Here is a 12,454-nt window from a genome sequence, read left to right on the forward strand (position 1 = left end):
CGAGAACGGAAGAGGATCTGAGGTCAGAGGCACCATCCCCTGTACTCTAGGACTAGGAATTATTGTAAAAACTAAACTATTACAAAAAAGTTAAAAAAAAAAAACATTTGCAGGCAAAAGAGAAATAATCCAACTATAGAGAACAATTATGGGAACAGAGCAGACCAGGGATCATTTTCAGATGAGGATACTGGATCAAAGAAACACTCTTCTACTCCAAAGAGTAATATGAAATGGTCACCTGCCCAAAAAGAATTAATTGAAGAACTTTTAAAAACAATTTAAAAATCAAATGAGAGAGAATGAGGAAAAACTAAAAAGAAAAATACATATAATCCAGGGAAAACAAGATTATGACAAGAAAGTCAACCAAATTGAAAAGGAGATCCAGAATCTCAAGGAATAAAATGATTCTCTGAAGAGCAGAATTGGGCAAGTGGAAGGTAGTGAAATTATAAGAAATTGAGAAGTAAAATGGCAAAATAGAAATAATGTAAAAAATAGAAGAAAATTTGAAGCATCTCTTAAGAATAACAACAGATCTAGAGAACAGATTAAAAAGAGAAAATATAAGAATAATCAGACTACCTGAAAGCTATGATAAAAAAAAAGAATCTTGATATAATAAGACAAGAAATACTTTAAAAAAATTGTCCTGAAGCATTGGAACAAGAGAGACAGTAGAAATAGAAAAAATTACCCAATTACATCCTAAAAGATATCCTACACAGAAAAATTCACCAATATCATAGTAAAATTTGGAAACCCCCAGCTAAAGGACAAAATGCTACAAACAATAAGCAAACACAATTTACATATGGTGGTATCACAATGAGAATTACACAAGACCTAGAAGTAAAGATTGTAGTTCTTGGAAAACTATAAATCAAAGAGCAAAAGAATTGGGCTTTTGGCCAAAAATATACCCAGCAAAGCTAAGCATAATTCTGAATGAAATAAATGGATATTAAATGAACTGTAAAACTTTCAGCATTTGCTAAAAAAAAAATGAACTTGATGGTTTTGACAAACAAGAGCCAAGAAAAATATAAGGTACATTAACAATGGACAATTGCAAGTGACTCATTAAGGATGGACTGTTTACCTTATATGTATTCAAAATATAAAACCTATGTCCACATTATTAGCAATAAGGTAGCTTATAAAAAAAGATTGAAGTAGATCTAAGTATAATATAACTTCAAAAATAAGACCTCTAAACAACAGCTAAGAGACTAATTATCTTATACAAATGAGATGTGAGAGGAAGAACCAGTATGGAAGAATTATATGATGGAGATGGGGGGGAGCTGTTAGTTCTGGAAACCTAGTTTCATCAGGAATAGATTGAAGAGGGGAAATACATATACATCTAGAGAGTATAAAAGCCTCCTAAATTTAGAAAGAAATACAACTTGAAGGGAATAGGGAGTGGAGTGAGGATAAAGGAGGCCTCGTTAGAGGCTAATGTGAGGGAAAAAGTTAAAAGGGGAATACTGAAGGGTGTTTAGATCAATGGAAATGGGAGGATAAGGGAAGGATTGTTTAAGGGATGCATGTTAAGTAGTACGTGGGAAAGTTAGGGGGCAGAAGTAAAGGAGAGAAGTTAGGAGAGAAAGGAAGAAAAGAGAAAAGAGAAATAAAAACAAAGAACAGGACTAGAATCTTGTAGAGAAAATATGTTTACATATGTATATATGTTTGTATATATGTATATATCAAAATCTCTATATAAATATATCCATGTTTAATTATAGGGGAGTGGGAAAGAAGGGGGAAAAAGAACAAAGTAAAAAGTGCACAGCAGAGAACAGAAGAAAATCTACAAGGAAGCAAAGAAAAGATGGATAATTTTTATCACAATGAGCTGCATTTAAGATATAGGCTTTCTTGAAATGGAAAGTTATTACTATATTTTCTGAATTTTCTACTATATTCTGCTGTGCACATGATTTTTTCTCTTATTTTATATGTTTATAATTTTCCTTTTCTTCCTCTTATTATATATTTAAGTTTTATTTTTTGTCTAAAATTTTAAAAGATAAAAAATGAAAAAATTAATGTGATGCTTACTGAAGTTTTAATGTCATTTTATATAGTATCAAAAATTGTAACACTTTTTTAATAACATTTTTTTAATTTTTCCTCAGTTGTATGTAAGAACAATTTTAATAACATTTTAAAAATAATTTTTGAGTTCCAATTTCCCATCCTTCCTTCCCCTCCTTGAGAAGGCAAGGACTTAGATACATATTGTATTTGTAGAGCCCCTCAAATATATATGCCCATATTAGACATGTTACAAAAGAAAACACTAACCAGAAAACAAAACAGAAAAAAGAAAGTAAAAAAAGAAAGTAAAAAAGAAAGTATGTTTCTTTTTTTTCTATTTCCATTAGCTCATTTAGAGGTGGATAGCATTATTCATCATAATTCTTTGGAATTATCTTGTATCATTGCACTTCTGAGAATAGCAAAGTCATTCACAGTTACTAATTGTACAATATTCCTGTTACTATGAACAATGATCTCCCAGTTCTACTTATTTAATTTTATATAAGTATTTCCTTTTTTTCTTGGAAACATCCTGCTCCTCATTCTTATAGCACACTAGTATTCCATCAAAATCATATACTCCAACATGTTCAGCTATTCCCCAACTGATGGGAATTCCATCAATTTCAAATTGTTTGCCACCACAAAAGAGCTTCTATAAATATTTTGGCACATATAGGATCTTTTGCTTTTTATCTCTTTGGGATATATACCTAATAGTGTTATTTCTCAATCAAAGAGTAAGCGCAGTTTCACAGTCATTTGGACATAGTTCCAAATTGCTCTCCAGAATGAATGGACTAGTTCACAATACCACCAACAAGTGCATTACTTTACCAATTTTTCATGTTATCTTCAATGTTTGTCATTTTCCTTTATTTGCCATATTAACCAATGTGATAACTGTGAGGTGGTACCTCAGAGTTGTTTTAATTTACATTTTCTACTCCTTAGTGATTTAAAGCTTTTTTTCAAATGACTAGAGAGAGCTTTGATTTTTTTTCTTCATAAAATTACCTGTTCATATAATTTGAACATTTATCAGTTGGGAAATGATTTTTATTTTTATAAATTTGATGCATTTCATATATATATATATATATATATATATATATGTGTGTGTGTGTGTGTGTGTGTGTGTGTGTGTACACAAATTCCCCCCATTTCCTACTTTCTTTCTCAATTTGACTGCATTTCTTTTGCTCATACACTTTTTAATTTAAAGTAATCAGAACTATCCATTTCAAATCCTATAATGCTACCTCTTTTCTGGACACAAATTCTTCACTTGACATACATCTTACAGGTAAACTATGGTATGTTTTCTTAATTTCCTTATGGCATTACCCTTTATTTCTAAATAATGTAACCATTTTGAACTTATCTTGGTATACAGTGTGAAATTCTACTTTCGACCATACTGCTTTCTAGGTTTCTCAGCAATTGTTGTCAAAAAGTGAATTTTTCCCCCCAAAAGCTTAGATCTTTCTGTTTATGAATAAACAGAATATAGCAACACTGGATTACAATAGTAATTTATTACTGTTCATTGTATACCTAATCTTTTCCACTGATCGAACATGCTATTTCTTTGGCAGTGTTTTTTATTTATTGGTTTGGGCTACCAATAAGCATTTAATATTTTTCTAATTGTGTAGCTTTGACTTCATTTGCTTGAAAAGTGATTTGTAATGGTGTTGGTATAGTTTTTGGATTTCTCTTGGCTGGTCCAAAGTATTTTATATTATCTGCAGATATTTTAAGTGGAATATCTCTTTCCATCTCTCTTGAAGGACTTTGTAGGTAGCATACAGATTGCTTATGATTTATACCCTATACTTTGCTAAAGTTGTTAATTATTTCTTTTTTTTTGGCAATTTTGTGTAGATTTTATTCTCCAGGACAAGAATTATATTTCCACTTATTTATTGTACTGATAAAGTCTGATGTTGTTCACTTATCTCCCTCTGTATGCATTCAAGTATTCATAATGCCCAGATTTACACAGTAGCTCTAATGTTACATTTAAACAGCTATCTTGCCTAAATTTGAGTTCTTCAATTTTTTTGGAGAGCTAAGTGGAATGCTCCTCCTTCTGGTGTGCTTATTCAACCTCTTAAATTGTGGGTCCAGAAAAATAACATCCAGATTAGATTGCCCCACCCTCTGGGAATCAAGGAGCCATGCTTCCTGGCATGCCCCCTGCACTCTCGTACACCTTAGTGATGATGTGGTGGCAGAATTGCGCCATTTTTTTTAAGCAATTGGGGTTAAGTAACTTGTTCAAGGTTACACATCCAGTTATTTCTGGTTGTGGTGCTCAGTATTTGAACCCGGATTTGATCCAGGTCATCCCGACACTGGAGCCGGTGTCTTACTCACTGAGCCACCTGGCTGCCCCTAAGCAATTGGGGTTAAGTAATTTGCTCAAGGTTACACGGCCAGGTGTTTCTGGGTGGGTGCTAAGTGTCTGAGCCCAGGATATGATCTCCAGGTCATCTCAACACTGGAGCCAGTGCTCTTACTCACTGTGCTACCTGGCTGCCCCTCACCAATTCTTTTTGCTAATGCTCACATTCTTCCTTCTCAGCAGTCTAGTTCTTATGCAGCAAGCTGATTATTTCATTACATTTGTCAAGGATCTTCTGTTTTCTCTTCATCACCTTTTTGCCTTTCAGTTTTTCATCCTCTATGGTAGTCTTTATGTTGAAAGCATAAAATTCAAGAAAATTCTTGGAAGACACCTTGTCTCTCTGATTCTCTTCTTCACTCTTGTATTTCTCAGTCTCCTGGACCATACACTCAATGTTTTCTTTGTTCAAAGATACTTTATCGTTGGTGATGGTGATCTTTGTACTCTTTGCCTGTGATTTTATACACAGAAGAAACATTGAGGATGCCTTTTCCATCAATGTCAAATATTACTTTAATATGAGAACACCACTGGGTTCTGGGGGGTATTCTTGTGAGCTCAAATTTTCAAATTAGGTTGTTATCCTTTGTCACTGCTCTCTCACCTACATAAACCTGAATAAGCACACCAGAGTGGTTGTCCATATAGGTGATGAAGGTCTTTGCCTTCTTCGTGGGGATGGTGGTATTATATTTGAGCAGAATGCTCATAACTCCACCAGCAGTTTCAGTTCCAAGGGAAAGAGAAGTGACATACAAAAGCATCAAGTCCTGCTCATTCTCAGATTTATCACCAGAGAAAATGGCAGCCTGGACAACTGAACCTTAAGCAACAGCCTCATCAGGATGGATATTCTTGTTGAGCTCCTTGCTATTAAAGAAGTCATTTTGAATTTTGGAGATTCTAGTGGAACCACCCACCATGACAATATCATGAATCTGTGATTTATCTAGCTTGGCATTTCTTAAGGCCTTTTCCACAGGGTCAAGTATTCCACAGAAGAAATCAGTATTCAGTTCTTCAAAATGGACTTGGGTACAGAAGTTGATACCTTCACAGAAGGAGTCAATCTCAGTACTGGTTTGGGTACTGTAATAAAAGGTTTGCTTTTCACATTCACATATGGTGTGAAGATGGCAAACACTCCTCTTGTTCTCACTGATGTCATTTTTGTGCTTTTGGTTGAATTAGGCAATAAAATGGTTGACCATTTGGTTATCAAAGCTCTCCCCATCCAAGTGAGTGTCCCCAGCTGAAGATTTGATCTGAAAGATGCCATATTCAATGGAAAGAATGGAGACATCAAAAGTAAACACCTCCAAGGTCAAAGATCAACATATTTCTCTCAGCACCAACCTTTCTTTCCAAGCTTTAAGCAACAGCAGCAGCAACAGTTGGCTCAATGATGATTTAAATAACAGTGATGATCCACAGCATCTCTGGTGGTCTTACGTTGGGAATTGTTGAAATAGGCTGGTACTGTGGCCATAGCATTTGTGACAATATTCCCAAGGTCAGCTTCAACAATGTCTTTCATCTTGGACAAAACCATATAAGATACTTCTTCTGGACAGAAACTTTTGTTCTTCCCTCTGTACACCACTTGGATCTTGGACCTGCCTGCATTATTCCTAAAAAGATAATGCTTCATGTCTGACTGTATAACTGTATCATTAATGTTTGTTTAATTAGATGTTTGGCATAAAAAACTCTGTTGGTGGTGTTCATTGTAACTTGATTCTTTGCAGCTTCACCAATTAAATGCTCTGTGTCTATGAAGGCAGCATAGCTTGGGGGTGGTACTATTTCCTTGGTCATTAGCAATGATCTCAACTTTCCCATGCTGGTAGACTCCCACATAGGAGTAAGTAGTGTAAAGATCAATGCTAACAGTGGGTACCTTCCACATGGTTGTGGGTACTTGGGGATATTGGCTAACTACTGTGGAGAAAGAGGAGCTGCTTCTGCACAGAATAGCAGTTGCTAATTACTTCAAGTAGTTTTTTTTTGTTGCTTCTCTAGGATTTTTCAAGTTTAGCATCGTAACATCTGCAAAGAATGCTAGTTTTGTTTCCTCCTTGTTTATTATAATTCTTGCAATTTCTTTTTTTTCTCTTATTGCCATAGCTAGCATTTCTGGTACAATACCAAATAACCAGGGGCTATAATGGATATCCTTGTTACACCCTTGATGTTATAAAGAAGTTTACTAGGTTATCCTTACTACAGATAATGTTTACTGATGATTTTAGAGAGATATTATTATCATCTTAAGGAAAAAACCCATTTACTCCTATGCTCACTAGTGTTTTTTTTAATTAAATTTTATGATTATTTTTAGTTTAAATCAACCATTTCCATAAGATTTTGAATTACAAATTTTCCACCCATCTTTTCCTTAGTCACCACCAAAAATGGTGATCCCACTGTACATTCCTGCCACCAATCTGCTCTCTCCTATATCCTCCCCCATTCCCCATCTGAATTTCTTGTATGGCAAGATGGATCTCCATAGCACAGAGCCTGTATATCTTATTTCCCAGTTGCATGAAAAATAATAATAATAATAACAATAACAGAAATATTTTTTAAACATTTGATTTTAAAATTTTGAATTCCAGATTCTTTCCCTTCCTCCCTCATCACCCACCCTTACAGGAAAGATAAGCAATTAAATAACACTTGTACATCTGTAGTTACGCAAAACATTTCCATAGTGGCTATATTGTGAAAGACTGAGTATATTCACCTCCATCCTCTCTTGCCCCCCCCCACTTGTTCTGTTCTCTACTTTGACCCTGTCCCTTTTCAAAAGTGTGTGCTTCTAACTACCCTCCCCCAACCTGCCCTCCCATCATCCCCCCTCTCATCCTCTTCCTCTCTATTCTCCTGTTGGTCAAGATACCCAATTTATTCTATATGCCATTCCTTCCCTAAACCAAAATCAGTGAGAGTAAGGATGACCCATTCCATTTTGCCTTCCTGTTCTTCCCCTCCATTGTAACAGTTTTCCATTGCTGATTCTATATGAGATAATTTACCCCATTCTGTCTTTCCCAATCTCCTATCATTATATTCCACTCTCATCTCTCAATTTTACCTTTTAAATATCATCCCTACCTAATTAAGTGATTCTGTGTCCTCTGTCTATGTATACCTGTACATACATAGTATCCACTCACATATGTGTCCATATATACATATAACATCCTATATAGTCATATATATGTATGTGAGTGTACACACATACATTTGTATTTCATTCAATTATCCTCTTACTGAGAAAAGTTTCATAAGTTACAATTCCCATTTTTCCACATAGGCATGTAAATAGGTCAACTTTGATATATTCCTTATGATTTCTTTTCCCTGTTTACCTTCTCATGCTTCTCTTGCTCCTTATATCTGAATGTCAGATTTTCTATTCAACTCTCTTTTTTTTCATCAAGAATGCTTGAAAATACTGTATTTCATTGAATGACCATATTTTCCCTCAAATATTATACTCAGTTTTGTTGGGTAGGTGGTTCTTGGTTTTCCTCCCATCTCCAGAATATCATATTACAAGCTCTTTGATCCATTAAGGTAGAAGCTGCTAAATCCTGTGTAATCCTGATTGTATTTCCAAAATTTTCAAAATGTTTCTTCTTGGCTGCTTGTGATATTTTTCTCCTTGATGTGGGAACTTCAGGACCTGGCTATTATATTCCTAGGAGTTTTCTTTTTGTGATCTTTTTCAAGAGCTGATGAGTGAATAATTTCAATTTGTATTTTGACCTCTGGTTCTAAAATATTAGGGCAATTTTCCTTGAGACTTTATTGAAGGATGATTTCTAATTTCTTTTTTTGATCTTGGCTTTCAGATACTCCAATAATTTTTAAATTATCTCTCCTAGGCCTTTTTTTTAAGATCAGTGGTTTTTCTAATGAGATATTTCACACTCCCTTCTATTTTTTTATTTGTTTGGCTCTCTTTAATAATATATTGATTTCTCATGAAGTCATTAGCTTCCATTTACTCGCATCTAATTCTGAAGGAATGGTTCTCTTCAGTGAGTTTTTTAAATTCTTCTTCCATATGGCAAATTCAGCTTCTTAAGGCAATCTTCTCCTCATTGGCTTTTTGGTCCTCTTTTGCCATTTGCATATAATTTTTTTTAAGTGTCATTTTCTTCAGTCAGGTTCTTGACCCTTTTTTCATGATTTTCCTGCATTATTCTCATTTCTCTTCCCAATTTTTCATCCACTTCTCTGATTTGATTTTCAAAATCTTTCTTGAGCTCCTCCATGGCCTATAACCAATTTATATTTTTCTTGGAAGCTTTTGGTATAGGAGTTCTGACTTTGTTGTCTTCCTCCCATTCAATACTTTGATTCTTTTTGTCCCCAGATAATGAATCTAAAATTGGATTGCTGTGTTTGCTTTGATTCTTTTGCTTGCTCCTCTTGCCATTCAGTTACTTGACATTTGAGCTTTTTGCCATCGTAGAACTCTGCTTCCAGAGGGGAGAACTTTGTCCCAAATCACTGAGGTTTTGGCAGCTTCAGAAGCTATTATGTGTGCACCATCTCTATAGCCCCCACCCACTCTGGCTTACTGGTCACACACCTAAGGGCCACCACCAAAGGCAGTGATCCAGATCCAGGCAGGTTAAAGCAAGAGTGGTTACCCTCTGAATGGTCATTTGGCCCCCTATGATCTGAAAGATAGGAGTTCTAAAGCAGCCATGTTGAGGCAGATGCATGGTTGCTGCACCTCCAGCACTTCATGCTCCAGTTGGCAGGGGCAGTACCGCATTCCTATTCTGCCCCAGTTCCAACAGAGTCCTGCACAGACCTTTTACATTGTCTTTGGCATTTAAGGTTTGATATTTCTTGAAACTGCCACAGTTGCTGGTGATCCACTCTCCTGAGGTCCTCTCCAGCCACTGAGGGTCAGGGATGTTCTGGGACTAAAACCACGGCCTCAAAAGGGGCTGGACTTGGCTCCCAGTATGATTGGATTAAACCTTCCTTTCTGCTTGCCAGGCTGCCTTCATCAGGATATTTGTTTCTCTCTGACACTTTATGGGTTTTGCAGCTTTAAAATTTGTTTAGAGTCGTATTTTATAGGTGTTTGAAGTGGTTATGGGGGGGGGGGATTCATGGAGTTTTCCTGCTTCGACACCACTATTTTGGCTCCATTCTGCTCTCTATTTTTTTAATAGGAATGGATGCTATATATTATTGAAAGTTTTTTTCATTGTCTATTGAAATATTGATATGTTTTGATATTTTTTTAACTTATGTGGTCAATTATGCTAATTGTTTTCTTAATATTCAACCAGCCTTAAATTTTGGTATAAATCACAACTTGTTATAATGTATAATTTTGTGCCATAATGCTGTAATCTTCCTGTTTTTATTTCATTTGAATTTTTTGCATCAAAATTCATTAGGAAAATTGGTCCATAACTTTCCTTCTTGTTTATGTTTTTTTCTTGATTTAGGTGTGACAACCATATTTGGGTGATATAAAGAATTTTTAGAAATCTTTCTTTGTCTATTTTCCCACACAGTTTATATAAGAATTAATTTTTTAACTGTTTGGTAAAATTCACTTGCAATTCGGTCATGAGGATTTTTTAGGGAGGTCAATTACAGCTTTTTCAAGTCATTTTTATTTTCCTAAGAAGAGTTATTTAAGTATTCCATTTCCCCTTCTGTTAATCTGGACCATTTATATTTTTGTAAATACCCATCCATTTCAATTAGGCTGTTATATATATTTAGTATATACTCAATCAAAATAATTTTTAATAGTTGCTTTAATTTCATCTTTATTGGCATGAATTCAACTGTTTCTAATTTTTGATGCTTGTAATTTGTTTTTATTAATCATTAACAAATGGTTAATCAATTTTATTAGTTTTTCATAAAAGCAGTACCTAATTTTAGCTATTAGTTCAATGTTTTTTAACTTTCAATTTTATTAATTTGTCTTTCAATTTGCAGGATTTCCAATTTGGTGTTTTATTTGGGATTTCTAATTTGTTGCATTTTAGTTTTTTTTTTAATTTGCATGTTAATTTCATTGATCAGTTCATTCTCAATTTTATTTAAGTAAATATTTAGAGATATAAAATTTTCCCTAATTTCTGTTTTGACTGAATCCCATGGTATATTATGCTTTATTATACTTATCTTTCCTAAAATTGTTTACATTTTCTATCACTTGTTTTTTAACCCTCCCATTCTTTATGATAAGATAATGTAGTGTTCAATTAATTTTATTTCATCTTTCCATGGCCTTCTGTTGAATGCAATTTTTATCACATTATGGTATCAAAAGGATATATTTAATATTTTGCTTTTCTGCATTGACTGAGAGCCTTTTATGTCCTAATACATGGTCATTTTGTGAAGGTATACCATACAGCCAAAAAAGGATGTTCCCTTCTATTTCCATTACATTTTTTTCAAACATTTATAAATCTAATTTCCCTAAACTTTTATTTATCTCCTAAACCTTAAAGTTTCTTTTTGGTTAGATTTATACAATTTGTGAAGAAAAAGTTCAGGTACCTCACTCAGCCACTTTTTTTCTTTTTTTTTTCTTTTTGATGAAAATTACACCTTAAAAAATCAAACTAACTCAAATGGCAAAACAGCCCCAAAAACTCAATGAAGGGAAGAGTTCCTTAAAAGGCAGATTTGGTCAGATGGAAAAGGAAGGTCAAAAACTCTCAGAAGAGAATAATTCCTTCAATATTAAATTGGAACAAATATAAGGCAATGACATAATGAGAAATCAAATATTATAAAATTCATCCTAAAGAATGAAAATAAAATAGAAGGTTAATGTGAAATATCTCATTTGAAAACCACTGACGTGGGAAATAGATCGAGGAGAGATAATTTAAAAATTATTGGACTAGCTAAAGGCCATGATCAAAAAAGAACCCAATCATCATCTTTCAAGAAATTATCAAGGAAAATGCCCTGATATTCTAGAACCAGAGAGCAAAATAGAAATTGAAAGAATTCACTGATCACCTCTTCAAAAAGATCCAAAAAAGAAAACACCTGGGAATATTATAGCCCAATTCCAGATTTCGCAGCTTAAGGAGACAATGTTTAAAGTGGTGAGGAAGAAATTATTTGCGTATTGTCAAAATACTATAAGGATAACACAAGATATAGCAGGTTCTACATTAAGGGATTGAAGGACTTGGAACATTATATTCCAGAGTTCAAAGGAGCTAGGCCTAAAAATGAGAATAACCTACCCAGCAAAACTGAGTATAATACTTCAACAATATAGATGTTCAATAAAATATAGGATTTTTAAGTGTGATGAAAAGACCAGAGTTGAGAAGAAATTTGAATTTCAAATAAAAGAAGCAAGAGTAGTATGAAAAGGTAAAGAGGAAAGTGAAATCATAAGGAACTTATTAAAGTAGAACTGTTTATATTCCTACATGGAAAGAGGATATTTGTAACTCATGAGACTTCTCAGTATTAGGATATTTGAAGGGAATTCACACACACACACACACACAATGCCCATACACACACACATATATATCCATACACATACACATATATGTGTATGTATACATTGGTATATGATTGTGTGTGTGTGTATATATATATATATATATATATATATATATATATATATGAATATGTATTTTTATGCATACATTGAGTGCACCTGATGAGTTGAATATGTAGGGATGTGTGATAGTAATGGCATTTAAAGTTCCCCCTGTATTGGCTTGGTTTTCAAATTGATTGTGTTAAAACCCAGAGCTTGTTAATCCCACCTGTGGGATGGGCTTGTTGTTGATGTGAAAAGAAAGTCCTGAACTGGGAGGAGCTGGTGATGTAGATTTGGAGAGACACTAGAGAGAGGCGGAAGATTTTTTTTTGGAAGCAGCACCTCGTGGAGAGAGAGAGACTAAGAGAATTGCTGGTGGCCTCTTTGAATTGCCCTGGACTTTT

At 34.1% G+C, this 12,454-nt stretch overlaps 1 pseudogene; it reads right to left on the reverse strand.

The window, feature by feature from the left end:
- Positions 1–4,228: 4,228 nt before the first annotated feature.
- On the reverse strand, positions 4,229–6,377 carry LOC138148092 (heat shock cognate 71 kDa protein pseudogene; annotated as a pseudogene).
- Positions 6,378–12,454: the final 6,077 nt, after the last annotated feature.

Source organism: Petaurus breviceps, unplaced genomic scaffold (assembly GCF_028583685.1).
Source record: "Petaurus breviceps papuanus isolate PSGF00001 unplaced genomic scaffold, PetGlider_PUasm1.0 90822, whole genome shotgun sequence".
NCBI lineage: Eukaryota > Metazoa > Chordata > Mammalia > Diprotodontia > Petauridae > Petaurus > Petaurus breviceps.